Below are 19,157 nucleotides of genomic sequence, written 5' to 3' on the forward strand. Positions count from 1 at the left end.
TTGTTTGCTCACTGTCTGCAGTAGACCCCCCCCCCTTACCCACGGAGGATACATCCCAAGTCCCCAGTGGATGCTTGAAGCTGCAGACAGTACGGAACCCTATATATACTGTTTTCCCCATACATACACACCTGGGATAGAGTTTAATTTGTAAATTAAGCACAGTAAGAGACCAATAACAATAATAGAATAGTTGCACTATAATAAAAGTTATGTGTAGTCTCCCTCCCTCTCTCTCTAAATATCTTATTGTACTCTACTCACCCTTCTTGCGATGGTGTGAGATCATAAATGCCTAGCTGATGGGATGGAGTGAGGAGAATGACAGAGGCATTGTGATGTACCATTAGGCTACCACTGACCTTCTAATGGTTTGTCAGGAGGGTCATCTGCTTCCTGACCACAGTTGATGGCAGGTAACGGAAACCGCAGAAAATGAAACCGCTGATAATGAAAGTGGGAATAAGTGGGGACTACTGTATATGGTTTGTGAGGAGCTGCTTTTTCTTTTGTTTAAATTTTTTTTTTAACGTTTATTTATTTTTGAGACAGAGAGAGACAGAGCATGAACGGGGGAGGGGCAGAGAGAGAGGGAGACACAGAATCGGAAGCAGGCTCCAGGCTCTGAGCCATCAGCCCAGAGCCTGACGCGGGGCTCGAACTCACGGACCGCAAGATCGTGACCTGAGCTGAAGTCGGACGCTTAACCGACTGCGCCACCCAGGCGCCCCGGAGCTGCTTTTTCTAGCGGGCACAATACTAGAACGACAGTGGCAGACCAGGTAGGAAATCAGTGGTGTAGCTGAAGAGAGAGTCAGTCTGGCAAAGATAGGAGCAGTAGAAACAAGGGCTAGGAGACAATCAAATAGAAGTGAACTTTGAATAGTCAGCTCTTTCATCTTTTCCCTATACTATTGGTATGTCCAGTGGAAGAAAATGGAGACTTATAAACGGTTTAGAAGATCAAGAAAACGTGACCACAACTATTCTTTTGATGGATTATGTATTAATTGTTGCCTTACAATGTCAAACAGTCTGTTTAATCTCAGATACCACCTATTGAAGGACTGCCTCACATTATCACATTGTGAATTAAGGGAGAAATAATAACTGAGCAGAATCAGGATGTGATTCAATCTCTCCGAGAATAAAATATTCTCTTATAATAAGTGGGCAATTCAGAGGATTAAATTAATGCACAGGGGTACCATTTAGGCCACGCATTCACAATTTACTTACAGTATTTGAAAACAAAAAAGTAACCGTGAAATTGATTATTTGGACAGGTCCCTTCTCTCTGAGACTAACTCCCCATGTGTAAAACTGGGTGGCTAGGTCTTCCTTGACTTGCAGTGGGGTCACATACCAATAAAATCATCTTAAATCAAAAATATCAGAAGTCATGAAAAAATCCATTTAATACACCTAACCTACCAAACATCAAACCTTAGCGTAGCTTACCTTAAATGTGCTCACAACTCTTACGTTAGCCTACAGTTGGAAAAAATCATCCAACACAAAGCCTATGTGATACTGAAGTGTTGAATGTATCGTGTAATTCACCAAACTTTCACTGTAGTGAAAGGGAAAAACAGAATGGCGTATGGGTGCAGAATGGTTGTGAGTGTATCGGTTGTTGACCCTCATGATCTTGTGGCTGTCATGGGCCAGCATCACGAGAGTGTATCGTACTGTGTATCACTAACCTGGGAAAGGATCAAAATTACAAATTCCAAGCATGGTTTCTACTGAATGCATATCACATCCGTGTTATCTTAAAGCCAAAAAATCGTAAGTCGAGCCATCATAAGTCATGGATCACCTGTACTAGATCATCTATCTGTAGTAGCTCTTTCACTTCTATAATTCTGACATTATGGACATATTCAATTATCATACTGTACAGCAATAAATATATTCTGTGGTCAGAAAAACATGAACATGTTCTTTTTCAGATTTGTCTCAAGTCCATTATTGATACAATTTTTTTTTCCTAATAAAGATAGTCTGGAACACCTTTTGCTTCTCTGCGCCTGGCTAGGTATTACTTTTGAACTTAACTTCGATGTTACATCTTCCAGGAATCCTTCCCCGACCCTTCCTACCCCCTATTTGAGTTAGATGTTCCTCCTATTACTCTTATCACACTGGATTTTAAGTTATCCAGGCTTTTTTCTGTCTCCTCAGTAAATTATAATAAACTCCTTATCAGCAGAGACTATGATTTTGTATTCCCAGCACTTAGCACAATACTGGCCATATAGCAGAGATTCAACAAATGTTTGCTGAATTAATTAAACCATGACCGTCAACCCACTCATCAATTATTTTTATGGTAGAAACTTGTGAACTTGATACATCATTGACTGGTAAATGAAACTACTTACTTATATTCTTAGATATATAATGGGCATCTCAAAATGAAAATGTTTGAAACAGAATTCTTGATTTATAGCCTAAAACCCATTTGTTTCTTAGTCTTCCCCACATCAGTCACTCCAGCCAGAAACTAGATTCATTCTTGATCCTTCCCTCTCCATCTCCACTCAAATATAACCCAGAACAGAAAGTCCTATAGGTTGTAGCTCCAAAATATTTCTCAATTTAGTCCGCCTCCCTCTAGCTGCTCCTCTTGCACGGATCTCGGCAATAACTTTGTAATTGATTTCTCCTGTTCTTTTTTTATAGCCCCCATTCATTATCCAAACAACAGCCAAAGTTATCTTTTAAATATGTAAACCCCACTCTTAACTCCTGATTAAAACTCCTCGATATCTTCCCATTCATTACCCTTGGGGAACACTAAAAAGTCTTTAGCATGGTCTACAGAGCCTGAGGTTTACGTGTCTTCCTATCACCCCAGCCTCATCAAACACCACCCTTCCTCTCTCTCTCAGGCACCACAGCCACACTGGTCTCCTGAAAGTTATTGAAGCACACCAAACTCTTTCACACTTTAAAGACTTTGCATATGCTGTTCCCCCCGCTCGGAATGCTCTGTTCCTGGTTCTTCATGAGCTTGGCTTTTTCTTATCCTTCTTACCTCAGTTTAAAGATGGGTTCTTTAGCTGGGCCTTCCCTGAACACATGAGGTAGACCCCTAGCCTTACCCTGTCATTTTCTAACAATACACTCTGTTGGTTATCTTCGCCAGCACTGTTTACCATCTCTCTCCCCTAGTAGAACATAAGCTCTATGAAGGCAGGGTCTGTATTTGTTTCTTTTGCCACAATACTCATAGTATTTGCCACAATACTCATTGCCACAATACTCACAATACACACAGTACAGGGCAGCAGCCACCGCAAACACTCACCCAATGACTCATTCATTCAACAAATAATAGAGTAGCATGGAATCAATAAAACAATGATTATCTATCTATAGAAATACTGTTACCATAAATGGATGGATCCAGTTAAAAATAAAATGGAACTTTTATGATTTATTTTTATATTTTGATAAATTATATTTACATGCCTTTAAACTCCTCCACAGGTATATTTTTATTCTTCCTGTCTAGACTCTATACATAGAAAATAGCATCCATACATTTTGTTTTATTTTTAGTGCTTTAAGAGTGCCTACGCCAATGCCCAACAAATAAATGATGTTCATGTCAGGACTTCTCTCTGAATTAACAGACACAGACCATGAGCTGTTCCATTATGAAACTCACCCCAAGATACAAATGGAGAAAATCCCTGAGAAAGGACAGAGGAAATGCAGAGTAAAAATAAATCCTGATGACGACTGGAAAGTTAGTAATGATGGGCACAATCACATTAGGAGAAGCACTGTGATGCAGCATCAAATTCCCACTCATATTTAATTTGTGGGTGGTGCCAGGCTCAGCGCCATACGTCCCAAGTGAGTTTATCCCTTCTGGTGGCTTACCATCCAAGATGCTGATTATGCTGTAAGGTACATAAGTAATTTGAAGGGCTATTACTCAAACTGCTTCATATAGCAACTCGATGGGCTATGTCACCACAGTATATTATTTGTTATTGAACTTCCTTATTTTCATTTGCCGAGCTGATTTTTATCAATACTATTACAGCTTCTTTTTATTTATAGCTTCTATTAATCTTGACTGTGTATTGTTTGCATTAAAGAGTTGTCTGAAGTGTTTCCATTAAAATGATTAACATTTTTTCACTGAAATCTAGCCAAAATATTAAAGAAAATACATTGTGATATAACTCCATATAAGTTGGTTCAAAGAAAATCATAATTTAATTCCAGTTATAAACAACCCATTCTCCATAATATTATACAACACAAATACAATATAAGCCCACAAATGTTTGGACAAGGGGGCCATCCCAAAACAGCAGCGCAGTGAGGTCATATCTGACCAGAAGGGAAACACAAAATTTAGAAATTATCCCTCCTAAAGGTAATAATATCTTTACAATTTCAACTGAGGTTCAAATTATAAGGACAAACTGGTAATTCAAACCGTTTTCAATAAGAAAAAGGGATTTAGGAAGGCCCTCATTGTTTTTTCTGCCTGTGAGATGTCAAGTATCCAGTTTACTTAAATCGTTCAACTTTCAATTGGTTGTTTCAGTATCACATAAACACTGCCTAAAACCGATCTTTCCAAGGAGCAAGCCTGTGATATGTGCAATTTTGGGTTTCACAATAGCCAGCAGTAAATGATTTGCCTCTAGCAACTCCACCTACTTACATGTCAGGAGGGGAACATGGTTTAATAAATTTGAATTGGTTCTGAAATGGGAATTGCATGGGGATGGCAGTAGTGAGAAATATGGTAAAACGGGAGGACTATGTTTGAAATCTCTTTTCTTCATGCAGAAGACTACTGAGAGTTTGTAGAATTACTGAAAAGGGTGGAAACTACATTTGTGGATTTCTTAGTGAACATAATCTCTCCACAGATTCCTGGCTAAATTGTAAAACTGCAGCATTCTGGTAAGTAATTGTATATACATCAATGCTCAAATGAAGGCATTCTGTAGAAGTTGTATGCACAATAAATCACCATCTGTACTTGGCCCTTGGAGTCTATTTGAATGCCCATTCAGTCCAAGGCGGCTGGCTAGATATGTCATTGATTTTCTTCTTCAGTGCCATCCCTGGGAAAAAAGCCAATGTTTAATAATGGAAAAGATCACAGTTTAAAAAAGGGAGGGGGGAGGGTATTTTGAACCCCCATCAGCAAGTTCCTGGAAACTAGGTATTCACGGACTTGGGTTGAATATAATTAAATATATAAAAACAAATATTCATCTGAATGAGAAAGGGCACTATAACACCTTTGACTAGGAAATCTCACTCTGATAATGATATCTTACCCTTCCACCTATTGGACTTTTCCAGACCATAAAATCTTCTCTTCAGCCAAGAGGCTGATGAGCTTTTACAATTCTCCCAGTCTGTCAGCCCCCTCCTAGCTTTAGCTCTTTCCTTTGGGGTCATGAATCCAGGATCAGTCATTTCAACCAGTCTCTCAACACTACCTTTCCCTTCTCCTTCATCTTTCCAGTTGACTTGCCTTGTCAATTCTGGAAGAGGTCTTACCTTGTTTTCCACTGTTCCTGCACATGGGCTGTTGACAAAACTCATACTACTGTGCTTAGTATAACTTTCCTAGGAATTGTGCCCCCCATCCAAATGGTTACCACAAGAACTGCCATTTGGTTTAACTGGACCAACCCCACAGGCCATTACTGATTTTGGCCTATGAGGTCCTACAGTGATCTGGCTCTTGCCCACCTCTCTGACTTCATCTCACACTACTTTCCCCTTTACTCACTAAGATCTGGCCATGATAGCCTTCTTTCTATTAATTAAATACGTCAAGCTCATTCCTTACTCAGGGCTTTCGCACTTGTTCTTCCCTCTGCCCGAATGCTTGTCACCAAACTCTTCAACGAGCTGGCTTCTTCTTGTGATCTAGGTGTCAGTGATACAGATTTCCCTGCAGTAGACTCCACTGCCAGTTACTCTCTATTATAAACCTGTTTTACTTTCTTCAGAGACTACATAGACAGCCAAAAATATTCTGTTTATTTCTTATCAATCTCCATTTAGTATAAACTCCCCAAAGTAAGAACCACATCTGTGTTTTCACCACCATGTCACCAAGACCTAGAACAAGACCTGGCACATTGTAAGCACTCAGTAAATGTGTGCTGAATGATGCAATGAATTGCCACAGTTAATCAGTTCATGTGTGAAAACCTGACTGGAGTTTTATTAATCAAGGTACATTTTGTAGATTCCACTGCTGGACATGACTCGTGGATCCAGAAGTGGGCAAGTGAAACAAACAGAGATAATCAGAGTCTTTGCATAGTATTTTAGGACTGCAGCCTACAGAATAGAATTCTTCTCCATCAGGGTGGCTAGAATTGTAAGAGAATCTCCTGAGGCTTTACTGGCTATATTTCTCACTGGGTGCATAAAAGAAAATGAAGCTTAAATATAAAGACCACTAAAAAGATTTAGAGACTATGCTGATAATACTTGATTCACTAGATCTATGTTATGAGACATCATGAACTCCTTCAATTATCCCTCCTTGTCTCATGTTTCAGAGACTAAACCTTCCATCTGTATTCTGATCTCATCCCTTTAGGCCTTTTCCAGGACCTTGCCCATCAGACATTACCTCTTTCCTTTTCTTTCTTCATTAGGCCACTTCCCTTGTTCGATAAGCATTCATTCATTCATACTTCAAATATTTATTCACTGCCACTATGGGAAGTAAAGGGCTAAACCAGGTTACATGTGCAAGTTTTTTTTTTTCATCCATAAAACAAACAAGACAACAAAAATTCTTTCCCAGAACCTACTGCCACTTTCTTTGGCCATCCCATCCCTTCTCAGCCACACATATTCAAAGTCTATACTTAATGTCTTCTCTTCTTTCCATTCCATTCATTCTTCAACTCACTGGAATCTGTCTTCTGCCTCCATTATCACATTAAAAACTCTCTTGGTATCATCAGCAAAGATGTCTAATTGCCAAATCTGGTAAAGATTTCATAGTCATTACTAGATGTTTCTTCATATATGATATTGTTATACCCTCTTTCTAGAGTCTTTCCTTCTTTCTTGACTTCTATAATACCACTTTGTCACAATTCTCCATCTAGTTCTATTAACTATTCAGCATTTTTTCTGGGCTCCTCCTCCTGCCAATGTTAAATGTTGGTGTGCACCATGATCTTGCCCCTTACATTCTTATTACTGTGTTCTACTCACCATACATGCTCTTCTTACGTGAACATATCCAATATCATGTATCAGTTTTGTATCAACTCCCAAATCCATTTTCTAGCACCATTATCCAAGTTTATATATCTAACTTCATACTAGGTATTTCTACATTGACAAGCTAAGCTCGTGCAAAGTCATGTCCAAAAGAGAGTATTTTTTTCTCTAAAATTCCACATTTCTAGCTTCCCTACCTTGATTGCTAACACCCCTCTTCACTGACTTACCAAAGATGGAAACCTTCACTCCTTTCTCTCTTTCATCACCCACATCAAGTCAGCCACTAAATCCTGTTCTAATTTCTCTCATGTAGGTCTCCTTTTCCTTATGCAAACATTCAATGCCCCGGTTAAGCCCCTCATCGTCTCTTTTTCTTGATTACCGCAATGACTTCCTAACTGGTAACTTTTGATGTGTCTTTTACTCTTCCAATGTATCCACCACACTGCCAACAGAAATCACAAAAATTACGAAATCCTCCCCAATGTAAAGGGATGTACTTAAAAATCACCAGAGTCCATCTTGAAGATAGTATCACCCCCCCCCCCCCCCACACACACACACACACTGGGCTTGCTATGAACAGTTCAAAATGTCCCTTATTTTGATAAGGTACATTAACTAAGTAAATTATAAGTCTATTAATATCAACAGGAAGTCTCTAAATATTGGAAATAGCATTGAACAGAGAGGTGTAAAAACAGTGGGGAAAAAGATGGCAATGTAATTTAGAGGAGAATTAAATTCTTACCTGACTTCTTGTTACAACTTAGATATTGCTGGAGTTCAGGCACTTCTTTTGAGCCATATCTACATGCAGATCAAGTCCTACATTATATGATTAGCATATATTGGAAGTCATTTCTGTAGTCTTGTACCTCAACACAGGCATCATAAAGAAATATCACCAGTTTTATTATTTTTATTTCAAATAGATGTCAGTCTTGTCATTTTCTAAGGTCTGTTCTTCAAATGAAGAATTATAAAGAAGAATCTCAGAAATGAGTATTTCAGTTTTAGGAGACTAAGAAGGATCAGACAGGCCAGTGCCAAAAAAGAAATCATCACACAGAGATATTGTTGATTATCTTAGCAAATCTCTCTTTCCATTTTACTTTTCTTCTTTGGTTCAAAGAGTCTCTCCAGAGGCAGAAGGGAGGGCTGCACATTTCAAATTATTTTTAGGACTTTGATTAACTGTGCCACAAGACCCCAGGTGACTATTAATATACTAGTAAAGGCAGTTAAAAGAAGACCTAAGGTCATTCAGTGAGTGAATGAAGCAAAATTGAAAGCCTAAGTCTTGACCCAGTGATGTGATCTTTCTAGTAGACAATATAGTAGAGGCAATCCAAAAGAGGGCAAATGGGAATAAGGGACACTATCTGCACAAAAGGTTGGAAGACAAGGCTTCTCAGCATGGAATTCAGTATTAAAATAAAAGAACTTACCAAGTGAACTTTCAATGCATCCATTCTATCTCAATAAAGCGCCATCCTGTTCTAACACAGCCCATGATTATAAGGCTATAGATGTACTGTACAGAAAATCCTGTGCCTTGAAATATAAAGGCTCAGTAAGACAAAAGCCAAAATAAAAAAAGCTCCCAGTTATGCTTCCAAACATCAGCCTTACAAAGGGATGCTGCGGTATTTAATTTGTGTCTGTGACCAAAAGGAAATTCTTTGAATAGTAAACGCTCCATAAATACTTGTCCAATTGAATTATCTAATTGGCTACTGTCAATTTTTAAATGTTTAAGGAGCATTTGGGATTACACATTGATTAGCTACAAGTACTTCTCATCCAAAGAAAACCAAAAGCTCCTACCATAGCTTACCAGGATTTTTGCAAGAGGAGACAAACATTCATAAGACTGCTGTTAATTATGTTTCCACTTCTCATGAATTGTTTACTTTTATTATTTACCTATGTCTTGAATGGTATTGAAGCAAGCCATGTAAGTCCCTTTGTCAACTGCCAGAAGTATAATTCTCCACAATTAATCAGTAAAAAGAGAATTAAGCGTTGCTTCTTTAGAATTAGGAAAAACCTGCTGCTGATAAATTGAATGCATTAAGAAATTAACATACCAGTAAATGATTGATCATTACAATTATCTAAATTTGCATTTCTAGAATTCTACTGAAAGAACTCAAAATCACTCTTCTAAGATATTTTTAGCCATACTCTCCAACTGAATAAAGTATACAAGAGATGTGCTACTTGTTATTACAATTAAAAGTTTAAGCGTTTTTTAAAAATGCTCACAACTGGACTTTAAAATAAGTTAATACAGTGTATTAAAGCACAAGCTTCATACAAGGTTTTACCAGCTAATTTTTTTATCTGCCCTGATGTCCAAAAGAACAATTCACCAGTATGTCATAAATCACAAACTATTCTAAGTCACCCAACTACTAGGCATCTCGAGTCAAAAATCTGAGGGGCGCCTGGGTGGCTCAGTCGGTTGAGCGTCCGACTTCGGCTCGGGTCACGATCTCACGGTCCGTGAGTTCGAGCCCCGCATCGGGCTCTGGGCTGATGGCCCAGAGCCTGGAGCCTGCTTCTGATTCTGTGTCTCCCTCTCTCTCTGACCCTCCCCCGTTCATGCTCTGTCTCTGTCTCAAAAGTAAAATAAACGTTAAAAAAAAAAATTAAAAAAAAAAATCTGGAGGAGAGAAGACAATTTAAAAAAAATCACTTGGCAGCTGCAAGCATCTCTATACAAGTAGCCCACGAAAATATTCCTGAGGAACAAATAAAATAGAGTAATGCCACCCAAGAAATGCCATTCTTGGAGCTGAAAGCAATCACTTCTGTTTGATGATAATAGTAAGTATTGATAACAATAACTAATATGCATTGAGAACTAATATGCACCAGGCACTATTCTAGTGGGTTTGCATTAATTCGACAAACATTTATCAGATGCCTCATATGTTCCAGGCACTGTTCTCAGTACGGACATTCAGCAGAGAACAAAATGGACAAAACTCCCTGCTCTCATAGAATCTCATTTTCAGGGGGAAGACAGGAAATAAATGAGTAAAATAAAAAAAAATAGTAATACGTATAAATGAATGTACACTATAGCATAGTAACTATATATAATACATATAGTAAGTATACATAAATACATAAAGTATAAATAAAAATAAGCAAGATAGTATGTTAGATGGTGATATGTAGGATGACCACAATGTCTCTGTTGTCTCAGACAATCCTGGTTTATATCTGTGGTCCTAGTATGATTATTCCCAGTGTACCCTTTCATGCTCAAAAATGTCTCCGTTTGCACAATAAATCTTATAGCCACTTAGGTGATAAGTACTATGGAGAAAAAAAAGCAAAAAAAAAAAAAGTGTGTGGGGAGGAGGATTGTAATTTTCAGTAGCTCACTGAGAAGGTGACATTTGAGTAAGGGCCTGCATCAGGTGAGAGAGAAGGACATTCCAGGCAGAGAGAATAGCAACTGCAAAGGCCCTGGGATAGAAATATGTCTTACTGAGAAACATAGAGGCCAAAATGGTTTTAGCAAGACAAATGAAGGAGTCTCAAGTAGGAGATAAGCTCACAAATATAAACGAAGACCACATTGTGTAGACTTCTATATTCTGAGTGAGATGGGGAGCCACTGTAGGTTCCGACTGGGGGGTGCACATGATCTGCTTTCGGTTTGAAAAGTATCGTTCTAGGGGCATCTGGGTGACTCAGTTGGTTAGGTGTCTGACTCTTGGCTCAGGTCTCGATCCTAGGGTCATGAATTTGAGCCCTGCATTGGGCTCCACACTGGGTATGGAGCTTCCTTTAAAAAAAAAAAGTATCATTCTAGCTACTGTACTGAGAATGAACAGTAGAGGTGCAAGGGCAGAAGAAGGGGGATAGGTTAGAAGACTACTGCAACGATCAATATGAGAAATGATCATGGCCTGGACCAGGGTGGTAGCAGAGGAAGTAGGAAGAATTAGTGAGATTCTGAATATATTTTGAAGGTAGAGAATGACAAGCTTTGTTGATTAAATGGATGAGGTGAGGGATCACACCAAGGTTTTTGATAAGAAGACATGGAAAGAAGAGTTGCCATCATTTGAAATGGAGAAGATAAAAGGAGGAGCAAGTTTTGGAGGGGGGAATTACAAGTTTGGTTTTGAGAATTTTCTCAATCATGTTTCCTAAAAAGCAGAACCTGAAACAAGGGACTGTGTACAGAGAGGGAATTTTGGGAAGTGACTAGGAAAAGTGAAATAGAGAAGTAAGGGAAGTCAATCCAAGGGTGAGTTTTGGAGCTGGTCACAGCTATGGGCAACTAAAGCTCAATCTTTTTCTTTTTTTAATGTTTTTATTTATTTTTGAGGGGCAGAGACAGAGCACAAGTGGAGGAGGGGCGGAGAGAGAGGGAGACACAGAATCCGAAGCAGGCTCCAGGCTCAGAGCTGTCAGCACAGAGCCCGATGCGGGGCTCGAACCTGTGAACCACGAGATCATGACCTGCACCGAAGTTGGATGCTTAACCGACTGAGCCACCCAGCCTCCCCTGCTTTTTTTTTTTTTTTCAATATATGAAGTTTATTGTCAAATTGGTTTCCATACAACACCCAGTGCTCATCCCAAAAGTCCCCTGCTTTTTTAAATGTTTTTATTTAACTGAAGCTCAATCTTACCAGGGACCCTCTGAGGAACTTGTAAAATGCCTGGAAGATTGCTTGAACTCAGAAGTGGGAGGCATTCATGATTGGCTTTCTCTTATAGGTCAGGGGTTGTCCAGGGTGTATTAACCCTCTCACACTTCCAGGTTTGTACCTGCTTCAGAATGGTTGAGTGGGCCGCTACAGACATTCCACACAAAAGTGACAGGAAAAGAAGGAAATGAGAGCTATCTAGTACAGCTGAGAAGAGGTAGTGGATACGTGCACCCAGCTGGTGTGCACACAGCTGGTAGCTGCAGCAGCAGCTGGAATAAAAAGGTGGGATGAGAGAATGCGAGGTGGAGAGCAAGAGGTGTTTGGTACAGACGTGTGAAATTTGAGACACTTATAAGCCATCCAAATGGAGATGGAAATTAGCTGGATATATGAATCTGAGTTTTAGGGGAGAGGTCTAAACTGGAGTTGAGTTTTTTTGGCATCTAAATGGTGTTAACAACAGAAGACAAGATGATATGACCAAGCCAGGAAGTGTGTCAAAGAGAAGAGAAGAGGTTCTTGGGATCTCCAATGTTTCATGGTTGGGAAAGTGAGGAGAATCATAGGATGACTAGGAAGGAATGGTCCAGGGCACAGGAGGAGACTGAGAAGAGTATGATATCCTTCACAATGAAGTGAAGAAGAAGGAGTGATCAATGATGTCCAATGTCGCTGAAAAGTCAAGATGAGAACTAAGAACTGACCGCTGAATTTTGCAACATGGAGCCCTTGATGATCTTGACAAGGGAATTTGCTGAGAATGTCAAGGAATCTAAGGCTTAGACATGAGAAAAACTGTTAGTTTCAATGTTGGATTTCCTGTAGATATTAGCAGATAATGAAATGAAGAAGACCATGATGCGATAGTCACACACTGGAAAATGCCCGTCAGTAAACCGACAGAGGTTTGATAGTCCGTTTTAATTAAGTAGAAGGAAAGAGAAAACAAAAGTCAGATGGTATGAATTTCAGAACAAGAAAAGCTGTTACACTGAAGGCCTTGGAATAAACTGGTTATCAAGGAGTAAATCACCTCTGGTTCAGTTAATGCAGGTAGTTAGTGCATAATGTCAGAAAGAATAAGGTCAAGATTTTGATCTTCACCCTAGATAGCTATCCTGATCAAAAAAACAAAAACACAAACAAAAACAAAAAAAAACATGCTGTCCCATGTCCAAGGCATGCACTTTAGATTTGCACAGTCATCTCGCAAATGTTATTGGCTTGATGCCTGATGCTAATCACAGTGGATTCCTGACATTAAAGTGCAGAAAGCTCAGGGTATTTCCCTATATCTAGGAAAACCATACAGACATTTCTATGGTAGGTAAGGAGCATCATCTTCCATTATAGACACATTTGAACATCAACTATTATACCTGACGAATGACATTTTATATATACGGTGTATCGATCAAGAGCAATACCTTTAGTGTCTAGCACACATATGTTCAAGTCTCAACTGGGCCGCTTACTAGACGTGTCATCTTGGAAAAGTTAAACCTTTTTCTGTAAGTCTCAATTTTATCACCTGTAAACTGGGGATTATAAATGTATCTAAATGTCATAGGTTGTTTTAAAGGTTAGATGAGATCATGCTTAGCACAGTGTCTGACACCTAATAAATATTAGCTCTTATTATTCTTGCAAATGGGAAAGCGTGAGGATTTTTTTTTTTTTTGCTGAAATATAATTGTTTACAAGGTCCCACCCTGCTGTCCTTGTTAGTCTAGAAGCATTTTTCTACAACAGCTTTCTACTTTATTTTAAACTTAGGAACTCACCAGAGACTGATTTTTGTTTTGTTTCAGCTGTTCAGGAGTCACCTATGAAGTTAAGCCTCTTATGTGGATTAAGTTAATGGCAATATTGATTTGGGCTCTTTATGAGCTACCAGTTCTAGTTATCATAACCTTTCAAGGAAGAAAAAAAAAATCCCTACAAGATTAGAAACTCTCCCATTCTCACTCAGAGTAGACTAAATTGCAAAATAATCCTGTGGATGCTTAGTTAGGAAGGCCATCAGGATAATAAAACTAAAGAGCAATGTTTCCATTTATTCAAACTACAACATCAGTCGCATGGATCTCCTCTAGTCTACCAATGAAGGAAAGTGAACAGATGAATTTGTTCAATTTTTTTAACAGTTCTTAAGCATTCGCAACATAACAGATGCATTGGCACGTACAGAATTTTGAATAAAAATGGGTATGCATGACAGTAAGTGAAATGAGATTGGATCATAAGACTTATCAAATGGGTTTGTCAATAGAAGGTGATGAAGAATTCGACAGCATAAGACTCATTTGCTGTTGAAGGGTCACTAAAACCCCATCCTCAAGGTCAATGCCATCAGCAAGTACTAGAGGGAGCACATGTTCTAATGCTAACCTACTTTGGGTAGAGTCTTCAGAGAACTACATTGTAACAAAAGCCACTCTGCTTTTGGCAGGTTAGGGCAGATTAAGATTCTTCTAATCCAATTGGTTAATGTGCATGACAACATTACTGAAAAAAATGGATGTCAGGAATTTGATTTTCAAGATTTAAAATTTTTATTATCTGGCATTAATCATATCATTTTTAGCAGAGACATTCTGGAGAAGAATTAAACTGAAAACCATTCTTTGGTGCTTCACACCAGTTTAACTGAAGGTCTTACAACTACAGGCACTATGGCGGGGTAAAAAGTTTGTTAATAAGCCTGTTTCCACTATTGCTCCTCTACAAAGTTGCTACAGAGCAGGTACACGGGAACTCAGAATCTTCAATGAAATCAGACTAGCTAGTGTGGACATAGCATGCTCCCTTATTCCCATGCACAAAATTTCACTTCATTCATTTTCATGTTATTTCCAGTGACACAATTTCCTAGATCCTAAGAATGGGCAAGAAATCACTCTCTGAAAATAGCTGTAAATGGCATTCTGTGAGTTGAAGGCACTATGAAAGGATGTGACAATTGGGAATAATATTTGTGTCCTGGCAGTTTTCAGAATGATTTATGTCTACAATCTTGGTTGATCCTCTGTACCATGGTAAGGCAAAATTAGCTTCACTTTACATAAGAGGAAACAAAACCTGGTAAAAGTTATCTTATTAAAAGAAAAAAAATATTGTGCTAGCACTTACTATGTGGCAGAACTTGTAAGAGCAAAAAAGACAGTCCCTGCCCTAAAGAAATTTACAGTTTAGAGGCACCTGTGTGGCTCAGTAGGTTAAACATCCGACTCTTGATTTTGGCTCAGGTCATGATCCCATGGTTCGGGAGTTTGAGCCCCGCATCGGGCTCCACACTGAAGGTGCGGAGCCTGCTTGGGATTCTCTCTCACTCCTCTCTCTCTGTCCCTCCCCCACTCGTGTGCTGTCTCTCTCTCTATATCTCTCTCAAAATAAATTAATAAACTTAAAAGAAAGAAATTTACAGTTTAGTTGGAGAAACAAACAAGGAAACAACTGACTGTTGTCAATTACAATAAGGGCGATTGGTGCTATGGTAGGAGTATGTGCAGACTGCTGGAGGGGCATATAGGATGGGCATCTAGTCAAGCAAGATTGCACAGAATCACGTTAGGCTCTCTAGAGCAGGCAGTGTGTAGATGGAAGCTGAAAGGCTGAGAAGGATCTAGCGAGCTGAAGAGAAGGGAAAAGCAGGTTTGTCACAATGCTTTGGCTGCAAATGAAAGCTGGTACAAAGGAACCCACGGTTATACCAACATTTGGAATCAACTGGTAGAAGTTTATCAGGTCCAAAAACATGAAATAGAAATGAAGGACCATACCTTGTAAGATTAGTAAAGTCACATGGCTGGATGGCATACACCATAAAGGAGGCTTTTTGTTTTATTGAGGTTTGTTAGGATTTAACATAAGGGTAAGGAGTTTTTAGTGCTGCAATGGGGACTGAGGTCTGTGGTGGGTGGGAGAGCCAAGAGTAGCTCCAAGAGAGTGGCTGACAGAAACAGTGGCCTCAGCGGAGAGTCATGTTTGAGGCAGGATTGAAGGTGTGAGGAACCAGCTGAGAGGGCTGCTGGGGAAGGGGTGCCCAAGAGTTCATTCATGCAATTCATTCTTTCTTCCAGAAGATATTTACTAAGCACTTACTGTGTGACAACACTGCTGGGCTATTAAGTAAAAGAGCAAATTGAACTCCAATTGCTGTTAGAGTAGTATTCCTTCTATTATAACACCTTGAATAATTCATCAACAAATACAAAGATACTCAACATTTTTTCTGAGAGAGAGAAAGAGAAAGTGAGTGTGAGTGAGCAGGTGCGCATGTGCATGGGAGGGGCACAGAGACAGACAGAGAGAGAATCTTAAGCAGACCACGCCCAGTGCAGAGCCAGACTCTGGACTCAATCTCACAACAGTGAGATCATGACCTGAGATGAAATCAGAAGTCAGATGCTTAACGAACTGAGCTACCCAAGCAGGCGCCCCAAAGATACTCAACTTTTTTTTAAAGGTTTATTTATTTTTGAGAGAGAGAAAGAGAGAGAGAGAGAGAGAGCACATGGGCAGGGGAGGGGCAGAGAGAGACACAGAATCTGAAGGAGGCTCCTAGCTCTGAACTGTCAGCACAGAGCCCAATGTGGGGCTCGAACTCACAAGCCATGAGGTCATGACCTGAGCCGAAGTCAAATGCTTAATGGACTGAGCCATCCAAGTGCCTCACTCAACTTTTTAATTCAATATAAATATTTGTTAAATGTGTGGCCCACTATGTGCAAAATACTGCACTATGTGAATGTGCCCAGTTATTGGCTAATGGTGTCTGGTTATACCCATGATCTCCAAAGACAGGACAAGGGGAAAGGGGCTTAAAGTGCTACCTATGGAATTCTGGTAAAATACACTTAGCAGTAAACACTGTCAAACATCAGAAAAGGGTAGACATTTCTTGATGCCTTCAAACTCAGTGATTCATAAATACTTATTGGATGCTTCCTCTGGAAAACATTGATTATGGAGTTGAACTCTGGTAAGATTTACAAGTATATAGAAGGAAAAATTAGCATAGCTGCTAATGTAGCGAGGGAAAAACCAACACACCATACTCTCACCCAAGTTTGGTGACAGGTCTGGAATAGAGTCAGATTTGATGTAATAATTTGTAGAGGGGTAGGTTTAGTGTGGTCCGGCCTAGAGGCATGTTCTCTGAAGGTCCTTGGCAGCCTTGTGATTCAATTTTAAGTGCTTTGAACTTTGGTTTCAAACCTTAGTAATAAACACTGCTTAATTGTGTTCCTTTACAGCTTGTATTTTTTAAGCATTATTTTAGTAGAAGTTCAAGTGTTTTATGAAGAGAATGATTTATGAGAGTCGGTTTAGTTTGTTGAAAAGGTAACTTTCTGATGGCACTCCTTGCTGAATCTGGACATCACGTAAGATTACAAATCCCAGGAGGACAGCTCTTCGTAACGTTCTTATGAAGGCAGAATTCTAATGACATAGACTCCAAACTTTATATTAAAATGTAAATTTCAATCCCATGATACATAGATACATGCCAGTAAGAGTTGCAAATATACCTTTTTTGCAAATATACATTTTAGATCATCTTGTTACTGCAATATAACCACAATTAACAAAAATCTAAATAATAGGGAGCCTCATTTAATTAAAGTATCTTCCTTTCCACTCACCACTGGCAGTTGGCACTGATAAGAATGAGACAAATATCAATGATACAAAACCATCCCCAAGCTTTCGGCCTCTCTATTTCTACATTGAGGCCCCTACTCAATGGCCGCTACATCGATAGTGGAATTAAAGCGGAAGTACCTGAAGAATAATACCCTCCTGCATACATAGGAAGTTTTAAACCAATTCCGCAAACAAAGGCGTGGAAAAAAAGGGGGACTCACACACTTTAGAAAGCTTTTCATCAATGAATTTTGGGCTAACTGTTGTTAGCTGCAGAAGGTTTGGAACTTACACTTCAATTTCAGAACCATTTTATCTAAGCTTGTTTCTTATGATATGGCAAGGGCTACAAACAGTTCAGGCAAAACCTCATACACTAAAACTCTCAAATACTTTTCCCTGAAAAGTAAACAAGCTATACACCAATCAAGGCAGCCAATATTCAAAGTTGGGCCTCTTACAAACTTAACTTACCAGAAGAGAATGTCAAGTGCTATACATTTAATAAACTCATTTGTTGGGGCGCCTGGGTGGCTCAGTCCGTTAAGCATCTAACTTCAGCTCAGGTCATGATCTCACGGTTTGTGAGTTCGAGCCCCACATTGGGCTCTGTGCTGTCCGTGCAGAGCCTGCTTCACATCCTCTGTCCCCTCCCCTGCTTGCTCTCTCTCTCTCTCTCAAAAATAAATAAACACTAAAAAAATAAAATAAATCCATTTGTTTAAAAAATATTCATTGAGCACCTATTATGTGCTAAATACTGTTCCAGGCTCCGAAGTTAATTCCAAAAGCATGGTGGCAGAAAGAAGGCACAGCCAGACCGACCATATTTTTAAGTCAGGTTGATTAGATAAGTTCCATGGTCCATAGACCAGACACACTGGCCCTGCCAATCATCGTGCAGACTGGAAAGAACATGCTGACCAATGGCCCTGGCCGTGTGTTACAGTTAGGATGCTTCAGAAATCAGCTTGATTGCTATCTATGCAAGAGGTAGTCTGAGGGAAACAACTGAGAGACACGTAGCTTGCCAGCCACTAACACTTGCTGAGCATACATGGGGCTTCGAGCATTTGGGGTGAGAAGCTACAGGAGGAGCAGGAGGCGTAAGTGTCCGCGTATGAATTTCAGATGCTGCTCCATATACACAAGTATGTCTTGCTTAAGAAAATGCAATTAACACAAAAAACAGAGCAGTTCCAGTAAATACTGATCCACCTCTTTGTTTCTTTAAATTATATGTAATTACTTATGTACGTTATATATGTAAATATAAAATAAAATGTAAGTTATATATTATATACAAAGGATGGTGATCACAAAGTATATGACATAAATATGTATATGTATTAGACATATGATAAAATTCTGCATTTCTTGTGATTCTCTCTCATTTTTCAAAACCACAGATTACTTTTTTTTTCAATTAGTGAAGGTGATTTCTGGACCATATTTATTGATGAATTTAAGACCCATTAGCATTTAGCCAGGTTGTATGTCAATGTGATAATTTCTTTAAAAGTGTTCTCGAAACTCTGGACTTGAACCATTAATGAGGAGACATAATTGGAC

At 39.2% G+C, this 19,157-nt stretch overlaps 1 protein-coding gene across 1 annotated transcript in view; it reads right to left on the minus strand.

Annotated features, from left to right (window-relative positions):
• Positions 1-19,157, minus strand: part of TENM1 (teneurin transmembrane protein 1) — a 777,891-nt gene that overhangs the window by 518,342 nt on the left and 240,392 nt on the right. The gene's annotated exons all lie outside the window — the stretch shown is intronic.

Source organism: Panthera uncia, chromosome X (assembly GCF_023721935.1).
Source record: "Panthera uncia isolate 11264 chromosome X, Puncia_PCG_1.0, whole genome shotgun sequence".
NCBI classification, from domain to species: Eukaryota; Metazoa; Chordata; class Mammalia; order Carnivora; family Felidae; genus Panthera; species Panthera uncia.